The sequence below is a fragment of the Ovis canadensis genome, chromosome 20 (assembly GCF_042477335.2).
Source record: "Ovis canadensis isolate MfBH-ARS-UI-01 breed Bighorn chromosome 20, ARS-UI_OviCan_v2, whole genome shotgun sequence".
Classification (NCBI taxonomy): Eukaryota; Metazoa; Chordata; class Mammalia; order Artiodactyla; family Bovidae; genus Ovis; species Ovis canadensis.
In genome coordinates, this window is record NC_091264.1 from 45,378,052 (window position 1) to 45,397,751 (window position 19,700).

The 19,700-nt window shown below is 41.1% G+C and overlaps 5 non-coding genes across 5 annotated transcripts; 2 read left to right on the top strand and 3 right to left on the bottom strand.

The window, feature by feature from the left end:
- Positions 1-3,500: 3,500 nt before the first annotated feature.
- Positions 3,501-3,594, bottom strand: TRNAI-UAU (transfer RNA isoleucine (anticodon UAU)). Its single transcript has 2 exons — positions 3,557-3,594; positions 3,501-3,536 (listed from the first exon to the last, which is right to left on the bottom strand). It is a non-coding gene; the product is annotated as a tRNA-Ile (tRNA).
- A 3,988-nt stretch (positions 3,595-7,582) lies between these two features.
- TRNAT-CGU (transfer RNA threonine (anticodon CGU)) lies at positions 7,583-7,655 on the bottom strand. The gene has a single exon. It is a non-coding gene; the product is annotated as a tRNA-Thr (tRNA).
- A 6,033-nt stretch (positions 7,656-13,688) lies between these two features.
- Positions 13,689-13,795, top strand: TRNAL-CAA (transfer RNA leucine (anticodon CAA)). The gene is made up of 2 exons: positions 13,689-13,726; positions 13,750-13,795. It is a non-coding gene; the product is annotated as a tRNA-Leu (tRNA).
- Positions 13,796-16,219: 2,424 nt separating this feature from the next.
- Positions 16,220-16,327, bottom strand: TRNAL-CAA (transfer RNA leucine (anticodon CAA)). The gene is made up of 2 exons: positions 16,290-16,327; positions 16,220-16,265 (listed from the first exon to the last, which is right to left on the bottom strand). It is a non-coding gene; the product is annotated as a tRNA-Leu (tRNA).
- A 3,088-nt stretch (positions 16,328-19,415) lies between these two features.
- On the top strand, positions 19,416-19,487 carry TRNAM-CAU (transfer RNA methionine (anticodon CAU)). Its single transcript has one exon. It is a non-coding gene; the product is annotated as a tRNA-Met (tRNA).
- The last annotated feature ends 213 nt before the right edge of the window (positions 19,488-19,700 follow it).

Consider the following 19,700-nt stretch of genomic DNA (forward strand, 5'->3'; position numbering starts at 1 on the left):
TCTTGGGAGTCCCTTGGACTTCAAGGAGATCAAGCGAGTCAATCCTAAAGGAAATCAATATTCATCAGAAGGACTGATACTGAAGCTGAAGCTCCAGTACTTTGGCCACGTGATGCAAAGAGCCCACTCATTGGGAAAGACCCTGATGCTGGGAAAGATTGAGGACAGGAAGAGAAGGGGGTGACAGAGGATGAGATGGCTGGATGGCATTCCCGACTCAATGGACATGAGTTTGAGCAAACTCCAGGAGACAGTGAAGGACAGGGAAGCCTCGTGCGCTGCAGTCCATGGGTTACAAAGAGTCAGGCACAATTTAGCAACTGAACAACAACAATTAGGTTTGTCCTAATTTGTTACAGAAGCAAAAGGAAATTAATACAATTATCAAAATTCATCAAACTCTACACTTAAAATGCTTGAATCTTATTGTATATAAATGTCTTACCAGAAAAGAGACCTAAGGGACTTCCCAGGTGGTCCAGGGGTAAGACTCCACACTCCCAATGCAGGGGGCCCCAACTTGATCCTTGGTCACATGCCACAAACTGCAACTAAGAGTTTGAATGCTACAACTGAAACTCCTCATGCCTAGTGCATCCTAAATAAATGCATTTTGCTTTAAAGGAAACGTTAGAGAACTGTATTGTTGCTTTCTGTTTTGAACCACTAGCTGCACAGAAGTTGGTGTGATCAGAGTCATCACAGAGTTCCCAAATCAAGCCATGGGAATCAGAGACAACCCAGCCCTTGACTGTCCAGAGATCACTACAGGAAACAGGAATAACCCCTGGAGACATTCTTTGTGATTCTGGCAATTTTATTTTCACATTGTTTCCTCAAACATCATTTGGTCACTGTATTAACTAGTGTTATGTAATATCATGTCAGGCACTAGGTTTCAAAAACTTTTTAAAGAGGCTATTCTGTTGAAAAATTCAGTAAGTCCCTGACATACAAATAACTTCCATTACAGGACTTCGTCCCTGAGTCCAGTTCATTCACAAAGTTAACCTAGGTACCCAACTAACACAATCAGCTATACAGTATTGTACTGTAATAGGTTTATAATACTTTTCACACAAATAATACATAACAAACAAAAAATAAAATAAACATTTTAATCTTACAGTAGAGTAGTACAATACAACAGCTGGCATTCAGGGACTGGTATGGAGTGTACAGGCAAGAAGAGCTACTGACTGGAGGAGGGAGAGGAGGTGGGAGATGGTAGAGCTGAAGGACTGTCAGCAATAGGAGATGGAGGGCAAAGGGGCAGTGTCACTCATGCCTGACACTGAAGACATAAGTTCTGATTCCTTGCTGAATTCAATTCTATCTCAGTTCAGTCGCTCAGTCGTGTCGGACTCTTTGCGACCTGATGAATCACAGCTCTCCAGGTCTCCCGGTCCATCACCAACTCCCGGAGTTCACTCAGACTCACGTCCATCGAGTCAGTGATACCGTCCAGCCATCTCATCCATCCTCTGTCGTCCCTTTCTCCTCCTGCCCCCGATCCCTCCCAGCTCGATGATCCAGTGATCTGGGTAGTAGCTCTTTTTTTCTCACCGTAAATGACACGGTAGCACAGTATTGCTTTCTGAACGGCTGCTGCCTCCTTTGTGTATCATTATAGATTCAGGTCCTGTGCTCAAAAGCTAACAGTGCCTCCTCAAATAAAGAAAATTCCCTTGCCATTTCCTTCATCATGAATCACTTTAGTTCTTCAGTTACTTCTTCCTCTTATCTCTCTTCTTCCTTTTTCTGGGCCTCCAATTCCTGGTGCTTCTTAGCAGTACCAGATACATCACTGATGCTTTTACACTTGGTTCTGGACATCCTAGACTTGGAAGAAAGATACTGTACTCTATACAGTACTGTACAATAAAGTACACAAAAGCACAACCACTTGTAGAGGATGCACGCATGTGACGATGTAAGCCAGGCAAGTGAACTATCTCACGTGACTGGACAAGCGAATGCATGTTGGCATTTTTGAAAGTTCTGCAACTCGAAGATTCATATATAGAGGACTTACTATGTGCCAGGGCGACCTCTTTTCCTTTTTCTTCTCTAACTATGCTCATGGCTCCATTCCCATAGCTTGACTTTTGCCTTTGTTCTTACCTCTGCCCGTACCTGTCTTTCACCATATATATCCAAGACTTTCTCCCTTATTTCCTTCAGGTTTCTCCTTAAATGTCACTGCTTAGACAGGCCTTCTCTAACAACCTTATATCACATAACACTCCCAGCATATTCCCTGGTATCCTTGATCCCTCTTATCCTATTTTTGTTTTTTGCTATAAGCTTATTACCATTTTGTCTAACTATATGTAAATATATTTATGGTCATTTGTTCATTGCTTATTTCTCTCTACTAGAAATTAGGTTCTAGAGAATAGAGATTTGATTTTTTTTTTTCCCCACTACAGTAATCTCAGCATCTAGAGTGGATCTGCCAAAAAGCAGTCATCAAGTATTTGCTGAATGGCTGCCTTTGAGATAAAGTGCACAGGAGAGGGAGTGGATTTGAGTTTGATGATTTCCCCATGTGTTGCTGTTACAGACTTGCAGGCATGTCTAGACAGAAATATCCTGTAGGCAGTAGGATGCATAGGTCTTGATTCAAAAGAGGGGACTGGATGGGAAGGAAATCTTAAAATCATCAGTATTTGGAAGGATGTTGTAATTAAGGGAATGAATATAATACAAAGAATGTGTATATGAGTAGGTGAGAAAAAAATTGAGATGAAACTGTAGGCTATAAAGATACATAAGATACACAAGGAGGGCCCTGTGAAACAATGAAATCCATGAGAGACTGAATACAAGTAGAGCAACATACGATCATTTATTTCAGACACAGCCTCCAGATGAATGTCGTTTTTCCAAACAAGGTCGTTTATTTTCTGATGAAATTAGGAAGAAATACATACACAGCTACCTACGTTTCATTGCAGGGGGAGATAAATTTCTGTTCCCCAGTCTGGTTTATGTAAAGTAGGCGGTGGAGCTCGACTCAAACACATTTATATTTCACAGATGAAGTTCAGCAACCTCACTGCAGATCTTATGGAACTCGACGTTAAGATGCCTGAGCGCAGCTTCTGGTCATTCGTGAGCCCCTGTGCCAGCTGCAAGAAATGGCAGAGCGTAAGACCCAGGTTGTCCTCTTCTGTGCTCAGTTCCCAAAGATTTGAGGGATGGTTTTACACTAGGAGCGAGGAAAGGATGAGGGAGACTCATTCGAAGCTGTACAACCTGACTTTAAGTTCTCCTGACAGAAGAAAATCGAATATGACTGAATGAGCTCAATTTGCCTCCTTTCAGCTTGTGATTTCTTTGTGTTTGAAAACGACCAAATATTCTCCTTAATCATGGGAATATCTGCGTTCTCACCTTGGAAAATGTAGTAGCCTCTTTTTAGCTTTTATCTTTAAAGAGGAGAGAAGGAAAGCATTAGAGTGAAAAGAAACTGAAACCGTAAAGGAAAGAAAACATGCTCCAGGTGAGGCTCGAACTCACAACCTCGGCATCACCCGCACATATACTGCTGTATAAGTACCGCGCGCTAACCGATTGCGCCACTGGAGCATGCTTTCCCTTGGCTCTCGGTGCGCACTCTACAGAGCCATGAGCGACCGGCGCGCAGGATCCCCAAGACAAGCAGAGCGGGAACGCGCCGCATTGCTGGGGACCCTCTTCTCCCCACCCTCCTCAGCCGCGGCTGGCCTGGCAGAGACACTTTGATCGAGACACTTCCATCTCTCCCGCAAGCATGTTTGTGATCCTTCCTCTGGGCCCGCAAAGATCAGCATTTCCCAGGTGTTCAGGGATGCTCGTTTCAGAAGCCCCGAGAAAAGGCTGAAGAGAAAGGACGGGCGGACTCTGGTTCTCCCTCGCCTTGACTCCAAGAAGGGAACGATTTCCGCGGAAGACAAGGGCTATTTGACTGAGGTATTGCATCACCGCGCACCGCCTGGCTGATCCGTGATCCTTCCTACCAGATCAGGACCCAGAGAAGCAGAGCCAGCCCAGTCCTCGCCCAGCGGGTTTCCCAGCACCCGCTGCGCTTCTGGCGGAACTATCCACCTTGCTGTCCAGCATCTCCGGGCTGTGCCTCCAGGTTCCCCTAAATCCTTCCCGAGCCTGCTTGCAAACCTCATTCTAAGTCATACAGCCGGCTGGTCCAGCATCTCCTATGGGAAAACAACCAGAGCGGAAACGGCTCCTTTGTGCCGAGTGTTAAAGAGACCAAGGTGGTGTCCCCGATCCCCACTCCCACCCTGCCCCTCCACCCGCTTTGACCTTCTTTCGAGGTTCATTGCAGGTAGTTTGCCTCTACAACCCGTAGAGTAGAAGCAAACCCAATTTGCCCACCCAGTATCTTCATTTTCTGCCTGGGGCATCTCATTATAAAGGCCAATTTTGTTTGTTAGTTTGCTTGTTTGTATTTGGCATAGAGTAATCGCAGCTGGCACATACATACCAGACATGAGGCTTTCAGGCTTTTATGGAATAATTCCTGTCAGTGAGAAGGAGAATTGTGTAAATAATGGAATAGCCTGACTATTCCTGTCCACATGGGACTTAACAAACAGGATTGAGAGTGCTAGACCAGTGACCAAATATCCCCATTCAGATGCAGGAAGGAGTGCGAGGGCAGAGAACTATTTCCATATTTCGGCGTCTGTTGCGTTGTTGTACTGAATCGTTAGGTGTGTTTAAAACACACCTTAAAGTAAGGAGCAGAGAGAAGCGACATAGCCCTTTAGTAATGACCATCTCACCACAGGATCTCCTCCTAGATTCCCACCACACAGTCCTCGAGCTCTGCCTGAACCTCTAGAGGGCATTCATCTAACAATAGCAGCCACAAATTGGATGGAGCTTACTGGGCCAGACATTGTTCTAAGTGATTTATATAAACCTCATCTTAGTACTCACATGCTGTATTCCAAGTCTGGATCTAGACAAGAAGAACCAGTATCTTCGGAACTATTCTTAAGAGATGAAAACTTACAAGACTCACAATATGTCACTGGATATTAAACTGACGTTCATTAATAGAATGCAGACATTATAAGCATAAAATCATGTGCATGAAGAAAAATGTAGATAGAAAGCCAAGTGCTTGGGATTATTAACGTTAAAAAAAAAAAAACGCTTCTGATTTCTGCCTGCTCTTTTTACTATGGAAGTATGGCCTGCAAGAGAAGGCAATGGCACCCCACTCCAGTACTCCTGCCTGGAAAATCCCATGGATGGAGGAGCCTGGTAAGCTGCAGTCCATGGGGTTGCTAGGAGTCAGACATGACTGAGAGACTTCACTTTCACTTTTCACTTTCATGCATTGGAGAAGGAAATGGCAACCCACTCCAGTGTTCTTGCCTGGAGAATCCCAGGGACGGGGAAGCCTGGTAGGAGGACATTTATGGGGTCACACAGAGTCGGACACGACTGAAACAACACAGCAGCATAGCCTGCACTGACCACAATTTAGGTTTCCCTGCCCTGCAACTTCATCTTGAGTTTCAATTGAGGGAGCAAACAGAATGAGAGAAGACAGAAAGTTTGGAGTATTTATCTCTCTGGATTCCTTTCTCTGGGTCAACTTGATTTAGTTCATCAAAGCGGATGTTTCTGTCAAGTTCCAGATAAATATCCAAAAGTGAATTTGCTGGATCATATGGTAGTTCTATTTTTAATTTTTTTAGAAGCCTCCATGATGTTTTCCATAATGAGTGCATAAATTTACATTTCCACTTACAGTGCAGAAAGGTTTCCTACTCTCCGCACCCTCACCAGCACTTGTTATTTCTTGTCTTCTTGATAATAACTCCCTTATATAATTGATGTACTTAAACCATTAATATTCATAGTAATTATTGATGTGGCTGGATTAATATTTACTAAGTCATTATTGGCTTTTGTTTACTACCCTTGTTCTTTCTTCCTACTTTTGTCATCTACACTTTTGAGGTTTTAATTGAGCATTTATATGATTCTATTTTCTCTCCTGTCTTAGCATACAGTTACACTTCTTTTACTTTATTCAGTAGTTTGCAATATATATTTACAACTAATCCAAGTCTACTTTCAGATAACACTAATAGCACTATATCATGTCCTGAATAGCGTGAGTACTTTATAACAACAAAAGAATCCCAATTGCTCTCTCCTGTACCTTGTATCATTGCTGTCATTCATGTCACATATATACAGACATACACAAGCAAATATATATAGAGAGAGGTGTGTGGTATATAAATAAGTGTACATAATCAAATACTTAGTTAATACTATTATTTTGAACAAACTGTTATATAGTAAATCAATTAAGAAAAATACAAGTTTTTCTTTTATCTTCACTTATTTCTTCTTCAGTGCTCTTCCTTTGTCTATATAGACCTGAGTTTCTGACCTTTTTTTTTTTTCCCATGCCTCTTAAGAAGTCCTTTTAGCATGTTTTTTGTTTGTTTGATTGCTTTCGCAAGTCAGGTCATCTAGCAACAAATTCTCTAAAGTGTTGTTGGTCTTAGAAAGCATTTTTCTTGCTTCCAAAGGATAATTTTGCAGGGTACAAAATTCTGAGTTGTTTATTTTTTTTCCCCGTCAAAATGTTAAATATTTAACTTCACTGTCTTCTTCCTTGCGTGGTTTCTGAGGAGCAGTCTGATATAATTCTTATCTCTGGTTCTGTATGGGTAAGATGTTTTTCCCTCTAACTTCTTTCAGGACTTTATCTTTTGTTTTCTGTAGTTTAAAAATTAAGTAGCTAGTTGTAGTCTTATTATGTATTCTTGGTGTTCTCTGAGCTTCCTCAACCTGTGGTTAGGTGTCTGACATTAATTTTAGGAAAATCCCCAGTCATTATTCTCTCAAATATTTCTTCTCTTACTTTCTCTCTTCTTCTCGAGTTCCCCTTACTTACATGTTACATCTTTTCTACTTGTACTGCAGCCCTTGAACACTCTGTTCTTGTTTTTTTCAGTCTTTATTCTCTTTGCTTTTTCAGTTTTTGAGTTTTCTATTGTATCTAGCTCTGTGATAAAATATGAAGCAAGATATGACTCCTGTCTTCAAGGAAGCTTTGACTCCATTAAGTAAGTATGATAAAATCGATAATTACAATATCTCTTTAGGCTTATAGCACCAAAGTTAGTCAGGACTCCAGGTTACAACAAATTGAATCACAATAGAAACTGGTTTATTAAAAGGCTTGTTGTTGTTCAGTCATTAAGTCGTCTCCGACTCTTTGCGACCCCATGGACTGCAGCACGCCAGGCTTCTCTGTCCTTCACTGTCTCTCGGAGTTTGCCCAGACTCAGGTCCGTTGAGTCCCTGATGCTATCTAACAATTTCATCCTCTGCCGCCCCTTCTCCTTTTGCCTTCAGTCTTTTCCAGCACCAGGGTGTTTCCCAATGGGTCGGCTCTTCACATCAAAAAGCTTGTACTGGTATTAATTGTATTGGTGGCATTTCAAATGAGGTTTTCCACACCTGAATTTCAGATATCAAGAATTCGTATATCACAGCAACTTTATTTGTGTTATGTGTTTTCTCTAAAAGCAACGTCCCAAGGCTCCAGTGAGATTCGAACTCACGACCCCTGGTTTACGAGACCAGTGCTCTAACCCCTGAGCTACGGAGCCCCAGTAGTTTAGTTTTTAACTCCTTGTCTTAAAGCAGATTATATACCGAAATCGTTAGGGTTTCATTGCTTTATTTTGAATCGTTTCTGGAAAATTTGACACCCTACTGTCAATCCCTTTTCGATTTTCTGATCTGTGGTCAAACAAATTCCCTCACTCTCTGATAGTTTTAACATCATGTTCGATTGGCTTTTGTCAAAGGAAATACAGGACCCCTAATCCAACTCTGAGACTTTTCCCTAAAAATCCAGAGCAGTCGAGGGTCAGAGGTTGCACGTTGACGAGAGTGGGGAATGAACAGCTTGCCCATTCGCTAAAATGCGAGGTTTCCGGATGAGGGGTACGGGGCCACTTGATTTTAATTACAGTCACGCCCTCTGCTCTGCAGTATGTTCCTCACTGATTTTCCAGGCTTCATTTCTTAGAGCCTTGGGGAAAAGCACGAGAGATCTGTCTCAAATTCCTCGATATCAGTTTTCAGAAGGGAGACTGAGAGTTGAGGATAAGGATGAGGTCAGCAGGAAGAAAGAAATGGAGCGACCTCCCTGAAACTGAAGCCGAAGAGAGGCTCTGCCTGTTTGTAGCCTTGTCTTTGAGGCTGAAATACCTTTTAAAGTCTCGATCCAGGGCTACTGGGTATGGCTGAAATCCAAATAAAAAAATTCTGTCTAAAGGAGCTGTGGCAAAGATATCAGAAAATTTGTTAATTTCCACCCAGGTAAAGGAACTGCGTAAGAAGGAAACGGCAACCCACTCTAGTCTTCTTGCCTGGGAAATCCCATGGACAGAGGAGCCTGGTAGGCTATAGTCCATGGGGTCTCAAAGAGTCAGATAGGAGCACACTGAGCACACAGTCACACACATATAAATATGAGCACACTGATCACTGAGTCAGACACTGAGCACACAAAGGGGCTGTGAGGGTCACACACACACACACACACACACAATCTGTTTAGGGACTCCACTCAGATCAGCAACAGCAATAATTTAAAGAGACTTGGTGAGGAAGAAAACTCAACCACAAATCCTAGGTCTCCAGTCCCAGATCAGAGACCCTGTGCTCCTGATACAAAGCAAGGATTATTTTCCTGTCTACTTTCAGGATTGGATAGCTGGCTCATTAAAAAACAACTCTTAATGAAAAACAAAAAGCAAAACCAAAAGCAACTCGATTGCCAGCAAATTCAAGTAACTCATTAAAAACAACTCAGCAAATTAAGATTCATTGGTGAAGTGGGGAATCCAGTTTCTATGCTTTGGTCCCAATCTGGAATACAGTTCTCCCATCATTCAGAGAAGAGGCTGTAGAATCTATGAAAAGCCAACAAGCCTGCTCTTTTAAAGGTCTCACTGGGTAAAAAAGTAACACACTCTACCTCCCTCTCTCCACAGTCATATATGGGCAAAACAATGTTCTTATGACCTCAGTTCAGCCACTGAGTCTTGTCCAACTCTTTGCAACCCCATGGACTGCAGCACACCAGGCTTCCCTATCCATCACCAACTCCTGAAGCTTGCTCAAACTCATGTCCATTGAGTCAGTGAGGCCAACCAATCATCTCATCCTCTGTCACTTCCTTCACCTCATGTCCTCAATCTTTCCCAGCATCAGGGTCTTTTCCAAGGAGTCAGTTCTTCACATCAGGTGGCCAAAGTATTGGAGCTTCAGCTTCAGCATCAGTCCTTCCAACGAATATTCAGGACTGATTTCCTTTAGGATTGACTGGTTTTAATTCTTTGCAGTCCAAGGGACTCTCAAAAGTCTTCTCCAACACCACAGTTCAAAAGCATCAGTTCTTTGGAGCTCAGCTTTCTTTATGGTACAACTCTCACATCAGTCACCATCTACAGTAATTCTGGAGCCCAAGAAAATAAAGTCTCTCACTGTTTCCATTGTTTTCACATCTATTTGCCAGGAAATGATGGGACCAGATTCCATTATTTTAGTTTTTTGAATGTTTAGTTTTAAGCCAGCTTTTTCAATCTCTTCTTTAACTTTCATCAAGGGGCTCGTTAGATCCTCTTCGCTTTCTGCCGTAAGGGTGGTGTCACCTGCATATCTGAGGTTATTGATATTTCTCTTGGCAAACTTGATTACAGTTTGTGCTTTACTAGACCAGCATTTCACCTGATGTATTCTGCATATAAGTTAAAAAAATGCAAGGTGAAAATATACAGCCTTGATGTGCTCCTTTCCCAATTTGGAACCAGTCTGTTGTCCCATGTCTGGTTCCAACTGTTGCTCTTAACCTGCATACAGATTTCTCAGGAGGCAGGTCAGGTGGTCTGATATTCCCATCTCTTTAAGAATTTTCCACAGTTTATTGTCATCCATAGAGTCAAAGGCTTTAGTGTAGTCAATGAAGCAGAAGTAGATGTTTTTCTGGAATTCTTTTGCTTTTCCTATCATCCAACAGATGTTGGCAATTTGATGTCTTATGACATAGAGTATCATAAACAAAAATATAGAGAAACACAACAAAACAGGAAATGGGCATATTAATGAAGTTGAGAGTGAGGGGAGTGAAAGAAATGTGAGGTCAATTTTATCACTGTTACTCATCAGCAACTTCCTAAACTTCTTGGATGAAAAGTCTGCCTCCTGCCTTCTGGAGGAGCCAGTTAGTTCAGATTCTCCATAATCCTAAACTTGCCTGTCCAGGAGGGCCTCTCTGCTGAAGCTCCTCATCATCACCTGAGTATCAGAGAGGAAAGGGATGTAGTCTCAAGAAAGATCAGAAACTTCGAGAAAGTCTGTGATTTGCCATTTTCACAGATTTCATCCTATATTTAGGTATAGTATTCACCTCTGATTTTCTTGCACTTAAAGAAATGTATAAACTCAGTGAAATATGATGAGACAGGCAACAGGAAGAAACTGTCTTCAGGACTTTTCAGTAACAGTCTTCTCAAGGTCTTTCCAGTTTCTGCCTGCTGTACAGCCGCAAAGTCACATGCTATAGAGTTTGTTCCCATTTTAGGTAAAAAAATTTTCATTATCCACTACTCCTCATGAATTTACTGTCTCTCAGTCCCAAGTTCACCTTTTTGCCTCCTTTGTGGAAATGGGTATGAATCTTTTAAATAGTTTTCTTTTAATAGGCACCAAAGCTCTTCAGTAGAGAATAGTGGAGAATCATTGCAGGAGGAAGGGGGATTTGCATCCTGGTTCCCATGCATTACTTGGCCTGCTGCTTCCCCAGGGCCTATCTCCTACATAGGCATGGCTTTCCCCTGCTTCAGGCTCCAGCACCCAGCAACAGCCACTAACTTCCCCCGGTGGGCATCCCCCTTGAGTGTTTTCTAGTGGAGAGCTCTCAGTGAGAGACCTCTCCAGGAAGTTTTCCAAGAAACACTGGAAGAATGATCTTCAGCAAGTTCCAGAGGGCAGATTTCAAGCAAGTTCTGCTGGCACAACCCCACAAAAATTGCTCTGCTCTTCAGTGAATCATGCCCAAGCCTTCCCCATCAAGGTCTGGATCTTAGCTAGGGGCAGGGTGAAGTATAGAGGTCTCTTCCTTCTGCGCTTTATCTCAGCCATGGGTGAGGGGGCACTTCCTAAGGTGCTTTAGCAGTCCTAAGGGTAGTGATTTGCTATTCTTATATTCATTAGTATTCACTTTACTTTTTACTCATCAATTCCTTGTTTCTCCAATCCCTTCTTTAGTTAACAATTCTATATATTACACTTTCCCTATTCATTATAAGCAATATACTTTCTGGGGATATAATGTACAACTTGACAACTGTAGTTAACAATACTGTATTGTATATTTTAAAGTTACTAAGAGAGTAGATCTTAAAAGTTCTCATCACAAAGAAAAATAATTTGTAACTTTGTGAGGTTATAGATGTTAATTGAACAAATTATGGTAACCATTTTGCAATATATACATATATCAAATCATTATGTCATATACCTTAAACTTATATAGTAGTATATGTCAAATATATCTCAATTAAACTGGAAAAATAAATAAACAACTTTTCCTGTCATTATTGGTTCTTCTCTCCTGAGTGGACCAAGACTGATCTATACCTAACTATTGCTACATAACAAATCATAATAAAACTTAATGGCTTAATTTAACACCTATAATTTATTTGGGTTCTACACATTTATTGGTTCTCCCAGAGTTTGGACAGAGCACAGTGGGGACAGTTTGTCTCTGCTCTGTGATTTCTGGAAACTCAAGTGGAAGACTATAAGACCAGTGGCAGGAAATCATCTGAAGAATGGGTTACTCAAACGTATGGCAGTTGTTGCTGGCTGTGGGCTGGAGTCCTTAGGTATTTTCCATGTGATTTCTCCCTGTAGCTTAGTTTGAGCTTCCTCACAGTATGGTGGTTGGGTTCTGGGGACAAATGTCTTGAGAGAAAAGTGTTGACAGTTTCTATCACCTTTTACAACCTAGCTTTGGAAAGTCGTATAGCATCCCTTCCATAGCAGGCACAGGCCTAGCCAGATTCAAGGGGAGGGAACATAGACCCCCACCTCCAGAAGGAATGTCTCAAAATTGCATTAAAAGAAAAATACATGACATGAGATATATTGGCATGGCCATTTTTAGAAAATAGTATCTATGACAGGTTTTCTTTTTAATGACTTAATTCTAATCACTTAGAAGCCTCTATCTCCTTAGATTTCATTTATCCAATGTTCCCTGGACTTATAAAGAAAATTTTGAGACATTAAAATAAGTTTGCATTAATATTAAACAGGTGTCTAGGGAACATATTACCCAGAGGTTCATGAAATATTGACGGTGCTGGGCCCTGCAAGAATTGGTGTATTAAAGAAAATTGAATTATGGCATATTTCAGTTTTGATTTCTTGCTTACATTTTCATAATATCCATTTCCAAGTACCCCAAATATTTTAAACCTGTTTTCATTTCTATAAAAAGTACATAAATAGACTTCAAAGGTGTATAGAAATATATCTATGCCTCAAGCTATAGAAAACATTAATGCAAAAATTCAACGTATGTATATATTAAAATACACACTCAATATTGCATACTTTGTAAGCATACTATTAGTATAGAGAAAAAATTATCACAATAAAAAGACTGAAATCTACAAACAATAACATTATTTTTAAGAGCTGATTTCTATTTGCATTAGGGTAATAGATGAGAAAATTACGAATTTGAAAGTGATAGTTCTCTAATTTCAGTGTCCTATAGATTTGGATCTTCACAGCCTAATTATAGAAACTTGGTGATACTCCAAATTATTCGAGGTTTTAATTTGTCCTCTCCTTTAATCCCAAAATAATCATTGCAACAAAAGCATTTTTTTCCCCTTTGTCTATTTCATTTTCCATCACTTAAATATATTTTTCAGTCATATAAACGTAAACATATGTTTCAGAATTGCTGCGGTCACCCCAGAAGGGTAATATTTCTCGGGAAGCGTCTGAGAGCTCTAGAAAGAAAGGCAAGATTATTACTGAAGAGCACAGGCGACCCTGCAGGGCAGAAAACAGTGACCGGTGGAATGAATGGCTTCGGGAGATTAAATCGGAGTCCGGACGGGTTGAGAACAAGGGGAATGACTCTCGTCCAGAGCAGTGGGGTTGACCATTTATTCACTCAACGTTTCCACCGATCCTGAGGCAGCATCGAACTGGACCTGCTTAATGAAGGTTTGAATCACAAAGAAAACAGTGACCCTGGGGTCCAGGTCACAGGTGGGGTTCAAGGCCATAGGAAGAAATTTGTGTGAGTCCGGGTCCCTGTTCTGGCGGGCGGGGCGCGGAAGGCAGGGGACTGGACAGGGAGCTCTGGTTGGTGGGGGTGGGGCGGAACAGTGTCTCTCAATACCCTACCACCCTGTCTCCAGGGCAAAAAGAATTATTCAGGTCTGCATTAACGCTCCTGTTCTGCTTCCTTTTTGTTTGTCTGTCTCTGAACTCACAACTCCCACCCAGTCCGACAAATGTCAGAAACTCTTCTTCTGGGACGCCCCTATAGGCCAACTCCTTAGAGTCTACAGTAAAATACTGTCAAGGGTTTGGGCTAACGTGTCAGGATGGCCGAGTGGTCTAAGGCGCCAGACTCAAGCTTCTGCTTCCCACCTTTGGGGCTTCTGGTCTCCGAATGGAGGCGTGGGTTCGAATCCCACTTCTGACACATCTTCATTTTGCTCTTACGACATTCGGAACAACTCTCGACACTCAAATATTTCTGGGCCCTGACCAATATTCGACAGTGAGAATTCCCCGGTCAAAGAATCCTGGAATACTTTCAGAATCACCTGGAGGCAACCTCCTGCACTGCCTTCTGAGATTCCCCTCCTTCTAGAAAAAAAGGTAACATAACAACTTGTGGTCTTTTCCTTAGTGGATCAACTGATGAGTCATCCACTGTTGGATGTTGGGTTTTTACTGTGGAGAGAATGAATGAAATCCTCACTGCTTTTCTGTACACGGAAAAGAATCTGTTATAAAGCTCTCACAAAGATGACTTTGTGAGATGACATCTTCTTATGTCATGTCTAATATCTAAGAGGGAGAGTCCTTCAAGACTATGACACTGCTGATAATATTTTTAGGTTATCAAAAGGAAATGTTCATACTGTTAAAACAGTAAAATTGAGCTCGCTCTGAGATTTCTTTTCAAAATGATTTGATTTAGATATCTTTTCTTTATTTTTATTAAGGTAAAAAAAATGCCTTCTGTGAAGAGCTACATAAGCTAGGTAAGATATTGGTCTTAAAATTAAGACTTTTAACTTTTGCAGCTTTGACATTAAATGAGTTTTTCTTCCTGTATAGCTTTTCAATCATTACACAGCAATCTTCCTCCTAGGAATGTACCTCAGTGAAATTCCAGCTCAACTCCATGGTTGGCCTTGTCTAAGTGTAGGATTTTGCAGTACCAGATTATTACAGGCAAGCTAGATATCCACCAGATATACTTCAGTGGCCACCCATGAATTTCATACTATGTGGCAGCTGCACATAGGAGCAGATGTGACTGTAGCAAGACAATAGATTTTTCAAACTGTGTTGAGTAAAATAAAAACATATAAGGATTAACAGTGCCAATAAAAATCACACAAATCAACAGCACTTTTTTTGAGGGTAGTTTCTTTCCTAAAGAATATTAAATACTTCAAAGAGGATCTATATGTTTTGGGGAGAAGAAAGAGATGGTTACATGTTGTGACAAGGAAAAAGGTGTTTCTGAAACAAAATATGCATGGACCAATAACCAAAATGAGCCCTGAACTACCAAGTGTGATTAATTATCCTTTTGAACCCAAAGTCACTTTCCCTTCCATCATCAAATTCCACTTTTTTCATTCTCACCTCTGCAGATTCCCAAACATCCACCACTCTTTCCTGTCCTGCATTTCCCCTGAAATCATGAAATTCCAAATTATTTTTCTTCATTCTCCATTTTCATCTTCTTCCAACCATTGTTTCAGATTGAGACTGTTTGTTTTCCTGTAACTGGTTTTGTTTTCTGTTCCAAAGCATTCCTAGTATATTTTGAGATAAATGGGGAAATCTAAAAAGTAAAATAAAATAGAAATCATTTTAAAATGTTTTCTTCCCTTTATAAAGTATCCAACACCTGGGCTGGATGCTGAGTACTAAGCTCTGAGGATCCTTCTTCTAGCCAGTAAACTGTTATAGAGCTTGATTTTTAAAAACTTAGGAAATGATGGTCTGAGTGCTTGCCACATTCCCCAATGTGTCATTTCTTACTTAACCTGGGAGATAGTACCATAGGTACTGTGATGCTGTCTTTAAATCTAAAGGCAAAACCAGAAACTGTGTACTTACTCTTTTGGATATCTTTCTCACTAATACAAAAATACAATCACTACAAATTGATTCCAGTGGGGTTTATTATTATTATTATTGCTTCCATTTTGTTCCTTTCAGTTCCTCCATGTGGGGAAAAGCAGTGAATTTTCCAGTAACTTTCCCACTGGAAAAAGCTAGAACTGTGTGGGAGCTTCTGAAGGCTGAGCTACCGCTAAGAAAGTCTGGGTCCTTTTCATTGGTGTGGTCATGCAGGAGAACATTGTTTGATTTGCCAGTGGTGAGGCCATATTCCTCCAGCGCATAATAGTCTGGCTTGAGGTCTCTAGGAAAGGGAGAGCTTTCTGGTTACTTTGTATTTTTGTTATTAAGTAAAGTTCCTGGGTTTCATTAAGATAAACAGGCTGACAGAGTAAGGGACAACCTTTGAATGGAAATCCACTGCCTCTTTCTCTCTGGGAAGAGAGTGGCATCGGTGGCAAAGATTTTTTTTTTAATGTGCCCAGTTGTATGTGGGAATACTCCAGGTTCTCTGATTGGGAATTTCCATTTGTCAAATGCTTGGCTGGTGGTTGTAGAGATGACTTGTTAGTGACTCTTCCAGGGATACCAGGACCTTCCTGAGTATAGGCCTGGGTGGAGCTGCTGGTGGGGACTGTCTTTAGAGGTAGAAAGAACCCAACTACAGAATAAGGGAGGATACTCAAGAGTCGGGAGAATGAAGGTGGAAAGGCAAGAGTGAGATGAAAGACACATATGTGCCAAGAACAAAACTGAGTCTTGTCAGAAGTGGGATTCGAACCCACGCCTCCATTCGGAGACCAGAAGCCCCAAGAGAGGGAAGATAGAATCTTGAGTCTGGCGCCTTAGACCACTCGGCCATCCTGACATGACACTGATAGGATCTCACCAGTAACAACTCTGTCAATGACTGAAGCCTATTCTATCCGAGAGGAAGAGGAACAAGTTACTTCTAGAAATTACAGGAGTAAACCAAGAATTATCTGCAAAGCCAAAAGACAGGAAAGGAGTAATTTTATGGTGAAGAGGTACACTGGGAGACAGAGTTGATGCTGCTTTGAAAACTGGGGAGCCCACCTCATGTACCTTGAGTCTTTTTCTCCCACTCCATCCCTGCTAACCATGAGTTACACAGTACATGACCAACCTTAAGAATCAGAGGATTTAGGATACAGACTTTTTCAGCACGTGTTGCAGGTATTGTCTTTCAGGAGCTCTCCCCAGTGCTCACAGTATCTCACAGTATTTTGTCTTAACACAGTATTTTATCAGTGGGGACTGGGTCTGTGTGTGGAACTTCAAGTCCCTATACAATAATATTTTCAGCATCTTCACAGTTTCTGCAAGGTCCACTGCTTTCTCCCCTCTCCTCTCTTCCCTTTCCTTCCACTGCCATTTTTCTCTTGCTCTAACTTATCTTCCCCTTTACATTCTTTCAGTCTGTGCTCAAAGAAGGGATATGAAGTGAAGAAGCAGGATGTGGTTTATTATAAGACACATAAAAAGAGAAACATAGAGCATGGAGGACTAGAATAAGGTCTTGGTCTTGGTTTAACATCTTTACTGAGTTTTTAAAAATGTTGTTGCTGTTGTGGTTAAAAATCCCTCCTGCTTTGGTTAAGGTGAGAGGTATTCATCCAGTGTTTTTTTTTCTATTCTGTCTGATAACAGTTTTTAGTTAGTCTCCCAAATTAACAGGCTTCAGAAATTTTTCATTGCCTGCAGAAGACAACTCAAACACACATGCAGGAACCGGCAAACAGCTATTTAAAGATCCATTTTGGGTGCACATCGATCAGAAGTGAGTTGTTTCTTTTGCTCTGTTTTTGGTCTTCATGTAGAGAATCTGAAATACTTTTTTAAAGGCAAAGCAGATTAGGAAAAAACATGAGAATCTTGAATCAGGTGCTTATGTTTGAATTCAAGCTTCATCATTTACAAAAGTGCGATGTGTTGATATTTTACATTATTTTGACCACCTGTGAACATTTCTTTCATCTGTAAATTTAGAGGGCAAGCCCTACCTCAAGATTGTTGAGGGTTTAAAAAAATTTATGTAGGTGCTTTCCCTAGCAAACCATGTGACAAGTAGTAGTCATTCAAAAGACCTCCATGTTTCATTCACCTTCATGTTTCTATTGGTAACCTCTGGCATTTAGACGGTTTTGCAACAAACCAAATTCCAAACAAACCAAATTTGCCTTTTCTGAACTATGGTGTCCCAATTTCCAAACACTTAGAAAATATGCTGAATCCTCCTTTTCTGCCAATTAACGATCTTTCAAACTTAACGGCTTCCCCTTCCTCTTAGTCAAATCCTGTCATTTAGCTCTTGACATCCTAGTCATGACTTCTTTCTCTCTCTTTTAAACTCTCGAAACATATTGCTGTTAGTAATCACATGAAAAGCTGAAAGCTAAACTTCCAAACAAATATAAGATAAACATAGTCCCATTCCTTGAATGTGGAATTATGTGTGATATTTTTAATGAAAAGGTCTTGATTTTAATATAGTCACAGTTGTCAATCTTTGTCTTTATAGTTGGACTTTTCTGTTTTATTTCAAAGTTCTTTTCTGCCTTTGATTCCTAAACATGTTCTTTATTGGTATCCTTTAAATGTTTATATTTTGTCTCCTCCCTGGAATAAAATTCACTTCAAGGTCAATTCAGTACAATTCAGTTCAGATGACTAAAAAAAAGTCTGCATTGAGCTTCTGAAGAGTTTTATAGAAGGCCACTAACACCACCAAGGCCTGGACCCCAATAGTACCTCATCGAATTTACACACCTTTCTTCTAAGGTCTTCCTGGGAGAACACTCAGGACTAAAAGTTTTTGGCTTATAAGACCGTGGACCAATGATTCTCTTTTTGAAGGTGGTAGTTTTATTCTGTTAATGTAGTTGGGGAGGTTACTGGGAATGAAAATATCAGAGGAAGTGATGATTTCATGGTTTCTGTCTTAGAAAACAGGTTAAGACAAAGTTTGCAGCTTCTGTAGCAGATTAAAAAAAAAAAAAAAGGTAAAATCAGAGCCCTGCAGAATTCAGAGGGGATATGAGAAGGAAAGAGCAGCTCAGAATAGGATCGATCAATCATCTGAGGTAGACTTATTCAGCAAAAATCACACTTCCTGATTTTGAATGTTGGTGACTAGGTTCATCTCAAGAAACTCGAGTTCTCTCTGCCCTTGGAAAATGATGATTTCTGGTTCCTAAGGTGTTCTGGAGCATTGATAATCTATTTGCATAAAAATCCACTTAAATGTTTCATCTCTCTAGTAAATAACACTTTTAAAAAAAAGAGAGAGAGGGAGAGCAGTACAAAAGATACAAAAGAATGTGGCATATAACCATGAAAATGAAAGGAGAGAAATCTGATTTTGAATAAACAGGTAACAGGTGTTGTCTGCCGAAGTGTGAACAAAGAATCCAGCTATGGTAGATTACCTTGGGCTTCATATCTCCCTTAACTCTTCAAGTTGCAATTCTCAAAAGTATTTGCTTTTCCTTCTCTTCGCCCAAGTCTTCAGTTTTTCCAGGCGGCGCGACCATACAGGGCCCCTAGCCTTGCCGCTGACGTGGAGGAGCCAAGGAGTTCCAACTTCAGAGTCCGGGAGTGAGCAGTGGAAGGCTAGGGAAGGCTGGTGAGGGAGGGGAGGAGTCTGAGTTCTAAATTCATCCCTAGAAATCGGTATAGGAGAAGCTAAGGGTTGGAATACCAAGTTCCTGAGGAAGGATTTCAGAGCTTCGGTTTCCTTATTGCAAAAGTGCAGACGCCTTAGAGATTGCGTGCAGGCGGCAATTTTGAGAAGGCGATGAGGGGCCGACTCAGAATGAAAGGCATAACTTAGAGGAAGTGAGTGGGAAAAGGGAAGCAAGAGGAATTGATAGACACGGGTGGCTACCAATCTTTATACAAATTAATGAGATGCAAGAAAGCACCGGGTCGTGAAAAGCAGAGTGGCGCAGCGGAAGCGTGCTGGGCCCATAACCCAGAGGTCGATGGATCGAAACCATCCTCTGCTAATGTCTTTTTCCCTTCCACAAGCACTAGACCAACACTCGTTATTCTTTTCCTCAAATTCCAAGATTTCCACAAGAACACTATGCAGAGGCAACTACTACTACTACTACTACTACTACTACTAAGTCGCTTCAGCGGTGTCCGACTCCGTGCGACCCCCTAGACGGCAGCTCACCAGGCTCCCCCGTCCCTGGGATTCTCCAGGCAAGAACACT